Raw genomic sequence first — 10,186 nt, forward strand, 5'->3', positions numbered from 1 at the left:
CCACTGCTCTCAGGCAACCCGGCATACCAAGGACTACAGGGGTCAGTCGAGACGAGTAGTACGCTACAGGACGGTAGTGAGACCCTTGTTTTTGTACTAGAATGCCTGTAGCAATGCCTTCTCTCTTATGTACATGTAAATGGAATGGCTGATGATAGTCTGGCAATCCTAATGCTGGAGCCATGGTGAGAGCATGCTTTATATTCTGAAAAGCTTTTTGCATGTCATCAGTCCATTGAACCACAGGGGGAGCTGACTGCAGTGTGGCAGCTCGCAATACAGAGTCCAAAGCCGCATTCTCAAAAATCCAGTGTCTGCAATAGTTCGCCAACCCTAAGAATGAAAGCATGCCCTTCTTAGTTCTGGGGGGAGGCATGTTGACCAGCAGTTTTACCCTTTCTGGTGATGTTTTGCCTCTTTTCCGGGTGCAACAGCTACAGTGATGTGTGGAAATTAATCTTTAACATCAAACAGTGTATGTTGTGTGTCAGACAGACAAATTGGAATAGCGGACCAACAAACAAACATTGCTCACTCTCCAACCCCTCTTGTTTGTTTAGGAAATCATTAGCCAATACCTTATTCTGCTCCAAAGGGTTAAAGGCTGCTGTGCAATGACAAATCAGGAGAGGCCTCATGGCAGACATTAAGTGCTGGTGATATTGTGGCAATTTTCTGAATGTTGGGCACTGTGAACATAGAAGACATGTTAACATTTGGCAATGTCCAACAATACAAACAATCAGCAGTGTATTGAAAAAAACTGAAATGCTTGGGTTTCTCTCTCATCAGGTAGGGTTAAAAATAACCCTTCAGGGGTGCAGTGAATGTATTGCATGGAGCTTACAAAGCAACTTTGGCCCCATGAGTTGAATTGCTCTCTTATGATATCAGAAAGGAGTACTGTACTCCTTTTGGCTTCTCAACTAATTCTCTCTCTGTGTCAAATTCTAAATCACCACCTTCACTGCTGTCATCTGATGCATTTGAGTTTCCAGCCTCAGCTATGAGGGCTATCATTGACTTCTGAAGCCAATTCTTCCCTTTCTCTCTTTCTGATCCTGATTTTACAGTGCTATCCTTCTGTATACCTAACAGTCTGTACTTTGCTATCTCTTCTTTCCCTTTCTTCGGCCTCCAGCCTATCTTTTTCCTGCCTAGCCCTTTCTTCCTCTCTCTCCCTCCTGCGTTGCAGTGGCTTGTAGGACAGAAGAAATATGTATTGGCTGTGGCTTGCTGTAAGCTGGCCTATTCATCTGTGTCGCTGTCTCAGAAAGGATTGGATATCATACGTTTTAGAGAGCTTGGGATAGTTGGAGATTGTATGTTTACTTTCCTATAGCTCTGGTCGTAAAGATTCAACATCTTTCAAAGCACTTAGCAGTTCTTGCTGAGAGGGAATTTTAGCTTGACATTTTGTCCAATTGTACATCATAGCTGTGGCACACCCACGCAAATGATCACCATGTCTTTGCTTAATGTTGGTCAACTCAGTAACTCTTGTCTGCAATGCCGCTTCCAGCATAGGAATATGATGCATCTCTACACAGGCAGCAATTTTCTCTACGGCAGCTTCAACTCAGCAGAGCACCTTTGAGGTCTTCTCTCATCCACATGCACTCCATATCTCTGACGAGTCACAGTTATCCACACTCACATGCATTCTCTCATGTAAGCAAAGTTTGAACCCCATGTTTGTATTAACATTGCAGCCCGAAGCTGCCCCAGAAACCAAAACAGCCACAATGTTGCCCTACGAGGGGTCGGAAACACCCACTCGCAGTCAGCCTGATATGCTAAAACCGCGACCTTTATGGCAATATGATAGAATATGTGATCTATTAAACCAGCTGTTTGAATTGAGGGATTTGTCATCTGCACATTGTGTAATGATTAAGTGAGATTTTATCAAGGGCTTACTCAAAAGTACATGATTGCCTGCCATTTTGGCTAAAGTAATTTACTACAACATACAGTTACATGATGCATATCTACTGACTGAATATAGTTTGGCTTCTGCCCAAACCAAAGCGAACTTGTTCCTCATGGACTGTTCACACAGCTGCATGTTCAAGATGCAGCCTGAAACTGTGCCCCACATGTCCAACCGGACACTTATGTCAGCCGTGTTCTTGGCTGTTGTAGTTCTATGTTCAGCTCAGTTTGTGACGATTCCCTTGTTACCCAGGGATCTAAGAAGAGCAACAGTGAACTTTCCCATCCACATACTCTTTCAGGATAAGAATTATTTGTTTAAGTTGAAAGGCTACCAAACATACGCTGCTGTTATCTTGGTAATGCTCAGGTATTTTTCATTTCACTTTATTATTTGTTTGATTTTATTTTCCACAACTTTTTTATTTGCTTATTTTATATTATTTTACTCTTTCTTTTCTTTCCATTACATCTGACCCTGCTTTTGAGTTATGGGATCTCTTAAGGTAATAAGTTACAATGTTAAAGGCCTCCATAGCCCAATCAAGAGAAAGAAAATTATTAATCAGTTAAAGAGAAATAGCTGCCAGATTGCATTTTTGCAAGAAACTCACCTTTCAAACAAGGAACACGAGAAATTAAAGAAGTCTTGGGCAGATAAGGTATTTTATTCATCTCACTCATGTGGTCGGAAAAGAGGTGTATCTATTTTGATACACAGACAGGTCAATTTCACATCAACCAAAATTCATAAAGACTCGGCAGGGAGATTTATAATGGTGAATGGATTGATTAATGGAGTGGAAGTCTGTCTTTTGAATATATATTCCACAAACAAACAAGGATGAGCCTAGTTTTATTCGTACAATCTTCTCCATAATACTACAGCATAGCTCTGGTATTTTACTATTAGGAGGAGATTTTAATTGCGTCATGTCCCAACACATGGATAGACAACCTGTGTCTAGCACTTCTACTTCTAGGGTGAGCAATATGCTTAGGCATTTATTGACAGAATCTGGTCTGGTGGATAGACCTCTTTTTTACCCCCAAGGCAGAATTTTATAGAGTGGTCGACATAAAGATCCTCCAAATTACTTTATCCGATCATGTTCCTCTCCTATTGTCATGGAACATTGGTAACAGGCCATCAACTAAACAATGGCAATTAAATGCGTCGCTCCTCAATGATAGAGAATTCTTTGCATTTATAAAAATTGAACTTAAAAATGATCTTGACACTAATACTTCGCCTGAAATATCACCACTTACTGTATGGGATTGTGCAAAGGCATATATTAGAGGCCGGTTCATTTCCTTTACAAGTGCCAGAAAAAGAAGAAGGGAAGAAAAACAGCGAGAGCTAGAAGACAAAATAAGGCAGCTTGAACAGCAACACAAAAGAAACTCAACCTCAAACTTGTTGAATAATCTGAAAGAGGCACACGTGGACCAAACCAGCTAAATTAATGAAAAATAAGAGGGCCATATAAGGTTCACTAACCAACAAATACTACGAAACTGGCAATAGGGCGAGCAGGTTACTAGCATGAAGACTTAAAAAACAGCAATCAACAAACAGTACAGAAATTAAAGGAGAATAATTCAACAAAGTCGCATTTCACAAAGCCGGATGAAATATCACAGTCCTTTGCAGAATTTCTGTACAAAAATACAGACACTTGCACAAATGATTTAAAAGACTTGTCTTTTAAAAGACATCAAATTAAAAGAGTTACCTGAATCTATGGCAAAAGAACTGGACGAGCCAATCAAGGACCTGGAAATACGTCAGATAATCTCTACACTGAAAAATAAAAAAAGCCCTGGCCCAGACGGGTATATTAACGAATTTTATAAAGCTTTTATAGAGATTATATCACCTTCATTACTACACGCTTACCATCATGCATTAAAATCTGGAACCATGGCCCCCTCTTGGAGAGAGGCTACTATAGTGGTGATACATAAAGATGGCAATGATCCCATTAAATGCCAATCATACAGACCGATCTCATTGAATACAGATCTACAAATCTTAACAGCTATTCTGGCAAGACGTGTCAATAAAATTACTACAGAAATTATCCATCCCGATCAGACAGGGTTTATAAAGGGAAGGTACTATGGAGATAACATCAGAAGGTTGTTAAATTTAATGACACACCCAAAAGTTAAAGAAGAGAGGAGTCAATGATATTATCCTTAGATGCCATGAAAGCATTCAAACTCTGAAACGATTCCAATTTGGCCCAAAATTCATCAAATGGATACAAACCTTATATTTGAATCCACAATCCGCAGTTAAGGTGAACGGATTTCTCTCAGACCACTTCACTCTGGAACGTGGGTGTAGACAAGGTTGTTCACTATCTCCTTCTGGGTTTTTTTCACAATTTCTTTATTGATTTTCCATTTTAATGAACAAACGTTCATACACATAACAACAATATAACACACAAAAACAGAAACAGAAACCCTTCTAACCCACCCTCCTCCCACCCACAATAAGATCTACGGTAAATAAAGTTTTGATAATAGTATCAAAATGTGCATTACATATTTAGCCTGCATACATTCCTGTGAACATCAATATGCACAGAAACATTTATTCAAAACAACATAGGTCCACAATTCAGTCCTTGTCTTCATCTCTATTTCTACTTCACAGTACTAATACTCCAGCCTTGGAACCACTATTGACCCATTTTAAGATCATAAAGGTGGTGGCAACAGATCTTGTCCAGTTCTAGGTTGTACATTCAGGTTATTCATGAAGGTTAGGAAAGACGACCACATCTTGTTAAAGTCCTCAACTTTTCCTTTTGCCATGTACGTCAGTTTTTCCAGTGCCAAATTAGATGACAGCTCTGTAATCCATTGGCCCAATGTAGGTCCCTGAATCTCCTTCCATTTTAAGGCAATCACACGTTTAGCTTGCAACAGACAGAAATTAATTAGTTTACCTTTTTTTACAGTCACTGGGAAATTCTCAGGATATATGCGCAACAAACATATCTTAGCTTCAACTGGAACAACTTTTTCTGTGAGTTTAGAAATTAAGTCAAGAACCTCTTTCCAGAATATCTGCAGTTTTTGACAGCTCCACATACAATGTAGCAGGGTACCAACTTCTTCCATACATTTGGTGCAGTAGTCAGGAATATTGGGATCAAAGTGGTGCAATTTAACAGGTGTGATATAAGTTCTGAGCAACCATTTATACTGTAGAAGTTTGCATCTTGTGTTTATAGTTTGAGTTTGAGCCAGAAGACATGCCTTCTCCCAGTCCTCTACACTAACGTCTGATTGAAGATCATTTTTCCATTCAGATAGATAAGAGAGAGAGTTTTCTTTAGAACCTGCTAGTAGCAAACGATAAAAGATGGATATTTGACCTCTGCCATGTAGATTGTTTACCATGAGTCGTTCAATAGTAGATAATGAGGGTTCTGAGGTAGTTTTAATCTGGGAGTATATGAAGCTTCTTAGTCGCATGTACTTAAAATGATGTTTCCCAGGTATGTCAAATGTATTCTTTAATTATGACATTAAAATGCCTTCTTCATAAAGATCTTTTATTTTGCTTAATCCTCTCTCCATCCATTGTCTAAATCCCATGTCAGGCCTCCCAGGAGTTAAGTTTTCATTTCCCCATATAGGTGTGAAACAAGAAAGTTTGGGGATGTCATTTAAAAAGGTGTGGGCTTCATGCCATACTATCAGAGTGTTTTTGAGGAAAGGATTTTGTGTGCGTTTTCCAAGTATTGGAGGTACTGACACAATGGAAGTTCTATTGCATTATTTTCTATCTTTACCCAAGCTGGAACCTCTGTTGTATGAAAGTAATATATGGCTGCCCGGAGTTGGGCTGCCCAGTAATATAGCTTCATATTAGGCAGTTTAAGCCCACCACGTTCATAGGGCAGATAAAGGAGAGAAAGACGTAGTCTAGGGCGCTTGTTGCTCCAAATAAAGCAGGTAAAGTTTTTCTTAAGAGTGGAGAAAAAAGAGACAGGCAGGGGAAGTGAAATCGCCTGAAAAAGATACAAAAACTTGGGCAGGACAGACATCTTAATAATATTTATACGTCCTATCATAGAGATGGGCATCCCATTCCATTTCTCTAGAGTTGAGATTCTTCAACTGAATATCATGGACATAAAATCAGAAGTCAGGTTTAGAAACGGGATCTAAGTAGGCAAATAATGCAGCGGATATCAGATAAATGTCGAATGGTGACAAAGCTCTTCCGACTTACTGCCTACTTCATCGCTTATCAAACCGGATGTCCAAATCGAGCATATTCTCACCACCTTCTGTGCCTTCTTTCACTCCGTCAATCCGCAGATATGACCTCCTCGAACGGTTTTCAATGTCCTCACAGTGCGCTTCCGAACAGCATTGCTTCCGTATCATGTAGGTCAACATCCGGTCCGCTCGTGCACTGTTATCCTCCGTGTGTAACAGAGTTGGAAAAATGTAACTTTCGACTGTCTGGCAGCGCTGGGAGGCAACTGTCTCTTCAGCATGGTGGATTTGACCTCCGGCTTCTACAACATGCCGCTTCATGAGGATGATAGGAAGTATTCAGCCTTTACCACTTCTATGGGCCTTTATGAGTACAACTGTCTGCCGCAAGGCCTCTGCAACAGTCCTGGAAGCTTTATGCGCATGATGACTAGCATCTTTGGAGATCAAAACTATCTGAGCCTGGTATGTTATTTGGATGACCTGCTGGTGTTTGCACCTGATGAAGAGACTGCTTTACTGCGCCTGGAGATGGTGTTTAGCAGACTGCGTGGCCATAACTTGAAATTGGCTCCTAAAAAGTGCTTCTTCCTCAGGAGGTCAGTTAAGTTTCTGGGCCACATTGTGGATGCAGCTGGTGTTTCAACTGGTCCCAGTAAGGTTGAAAACATCGCCAACATGACAAGTGCTGACCTCATGGAATCTGATGGTGTGACCCCATCCCAGAAAAGTATGAGGTCCTTTTTAGGAATGGTCAACTACTACCAACACTTTGTACCAAGATATTCTGCAATCGCCAAACCACTCTTTGACCTGCTAAAGGGTGCTCAGCGGAAAGGTGGCCTGCATAAAAAGAGACTGTCAAGCAGGAAGCTGTGTACGTCTGATTGGACATCGGAGCAGGAACAGGCTTTTGAAAGTCTGAAGTCGTCACTGGTTCACAGTGTTGTTTTAGCCCACCCTGACTTCACCCGTCCCTTCCTGCTGTCAACTGATGCATCTTTGGATGGCATAGGGGCTGTTCTGTCTCAGGTTCAGGAGGGCGAGACACAAGCCAGACCCATTGTTTTTGCCACCAAGTCATTATCTCAGTCCCAGAAGAACTATTCTGCTCACCGCTTAGAATTTCTCGCTCTGAAGTGGTCAGTTTGTGACAAGTTCAGACACTGGCTGAAGGGCCACAAATTTACGGTGTGGACTGACAATAACCCATTGACCCACATTCTGACAAAGCCAAAACTTGACTGTTGTGAACAGCGCTGGGTTGCCAAGTTGGCCAGCTATGACTTTGATATCAAGTATGTCCCAGGTCAGCAAAATGTTGTAGCTGATGCCTTGAGTCACACGCCTTTCAGTTTCTCAGTTCAGAACACTCAGCTTAACTAGACAGAGGTTTTTCTGGCCGAACCTTGACAGGGATGTGAAGGATTATGTCAGTCATTGTCAGCGGTGCATTGTCAGCAAACTGTCGAGCCTGAGGGGCGGGCTCCGCTTCAAAGCATCACATCAATCAGGCCCCTGGAGCTTGTCTGTATAGACTTTTGGTCTGCTGAAGACTCCAGAAACAAGTCTGTAGATGTTTTGGTGATAACAGACCATTTCACAAGGATGGCTCAGGCTTTTCCATGTAAAGACCAGACAGCTAAACAGGTGGCAAGGGTTCTCTGGGACAGATATTTTTGTGTCTTTGGATTCCCAGAAAGAATCCACAGCGACCAGGGCGCTAACTTCAAGAGTCAACTGATCAGTGAGCTTCTCAGGGTCTCTAGTGTCAAGAAGTCTCACACAACACCCTATCACCCAATGGGAAATGGGAGTGTGGAGAGGTTTAATCGGACCTTGGGGAGCATGATCTGTGCGTTGTCTCCTGAAGAAAAAGCTGATTGGCCACAGCGTTTGCGTCATTGAATATGACCCCAGAGACTCACACATACAGGATCCGTGACACACTCACTGGGCGGGAGAAGGTGGTTCACAGAAACCTGCTGATACTGGTTAATTTCCTCCCTGTGGGGGACACAGTTGACATGTCCGACCATGCTTCCTCCACCCCTGACACAGACTCCTCAACTCCCAGAACGCCTGATGTTGGAGAGACAGGGAGTGTGGCTCATTCTGGTGCTGGTGCCTGCCCCGACACTGCGAGCAGCAGTAACTCACCTGTAGCTGTGGGAGAATGCCTGGCCCCTTTAACTGACCTTGGTCCTGTGGACTCTGAAGGGAGAACGATTGATTGGATCACACAGTTGTCTACCCCAACTTTGTCAGAAACATCTGCTGATGATGTGGCAAGTTTGACCTCTGACCCTGGGGAGTCTTCGGCCTCACCTACAAGTGACTTGACTGACCCAATTGAGACTGCAGCAGAGGACGTGAGACAGACAGTCCCTGCTCTTGACACTGTGACCATGACAGACGCTACATCAGACACTCTGTGTCCTGTTGATCAGACCTCACGTGATCTCTCCAGTCATGCTGATGCACAGACACATGTCAGGTCTAGGTTTGGTCGCTTTATCAAGCCTGTGAATAGGCTCATACAAACCATATCCAGACAAGATGTTGTTCAAGACAAGTTCAATGTTAAAGCTGTTTGCAAATCTGTGTTCCAGGCTATTACTGACTAAAGCCTCAGTCCATGAGACTATGTTTTTTTTCCTATGCTATGGTGTAAGTGATATGTGACACTATTTTACGTTTCCTCTGTAATGTATCTGCCCTACATTATGTGTTTGGGTTAAGTGGGGTGTACAAGGTGCCCTGCTGCCAGTTGTTGGATTGAGGGATGAGCGCTGGTCTCATACCACTTCTTCCTTATGGGAAACATTCAGTGTTGGTTTTCTTGGAATTGACCCTTTAGTGATTTGTATCTTTGTTATGTATTCTGGATACTGTGTAGTTGGCAGTCCATTTCGATAAAATTCAGTGGGGGTGGATGTAACAGAGTTGGAAAAATGTAACTTGTTCAATTCTATGTTCAGAGTATATGTGGGGATTTTATTTATTATTTAGGTGTATAATTGTGAATTTTATCTTAATGTGTTATTTTATTTCATTATTATTTTTATTTGCGTTTTGGCTCTCACCTCTTCATGTACCTCCTGGGCTTCCGTACTGCAGCCCGTCAACTCCTCACAGTACTGTATGACACTAATGAGGGTAAGTTGTGTTGTTAGATGCTGCTGTGATTTATAACTTTCTTTGTAAGAAACACAATCTATTAAGCTTGCTGCTGGCGCTAATTAATTATATGTAAGTAGTAATAAGGCTACAAGGCCGTTTTGTGTTGTTTATAATAGTTAATTTACACTTTTATTGATGCTTTGTTTTCGCGCCTATAGTACGATAACAGGCTAGGTGGCTAGTGAAGAAAGCTAATGTGTTGCTGCCCGTCTTTATCCTTTTATTTTGCCTGCTTAGGAGAGCAGTGTGAGAGAGAGAGCCAGACTCAGAAGACATGAATGTCTGTTTATTGTCTTCTGCAGGTATGGAAGGTCATCTTACGTCACTTCCGGCGCTGTGAGAGACGGCAGCCTTTCCAGTCGCTCCGCAACACCGCATTGTTTATCTCTTTTTTCATTTGTAGTACAAGTATAGTGCTTTTCCTTATATCCCATGGATATGCAACATATACCGACACAACCAAGAGCCAGCTTTCTTGTTTATTCAAGAGAGGAGCTGCTGGCCCTGAAGACAATGGCGAAAGCTGGCATAACACACAGTGTACCAGCTGAGCTGCGGAAGAAGCCCCGAGGGAGTAAAGCTGGCGCGAAAATTAAATCGTGGCGAGCGGAACAGCGATGGCGTTTTAAACCATCAATCCCGTCGGTAACGATGGGGAATGTCAACTCCCTGGCATATAAGATGGACGAGTTGTTTGCGCTCATAAATCGGCGTATTTATCGAGAGAGCAGCTTGTTTATCTTCACGGAGACATGGCTAACCTGCTGCACACCGGATGCCAACGTGGAGCTGCCGGGATTCACCTCAGTGAGAGCCG

Source organism: Scomber japonicus, chromosome 22 (assembly GCF_027409825.1).
Source record: "Scomber japonicus isolate fScoJap1 chromosome 22, fScoJap1.pri, whole genome shotgun sequence".
Classification (NCBI taxonomy): Eukaryota; Metazoa; Chordata; class Actinopteri; order Scombriformes; family Scombridae; genus Scomber; species Scomber japonicus.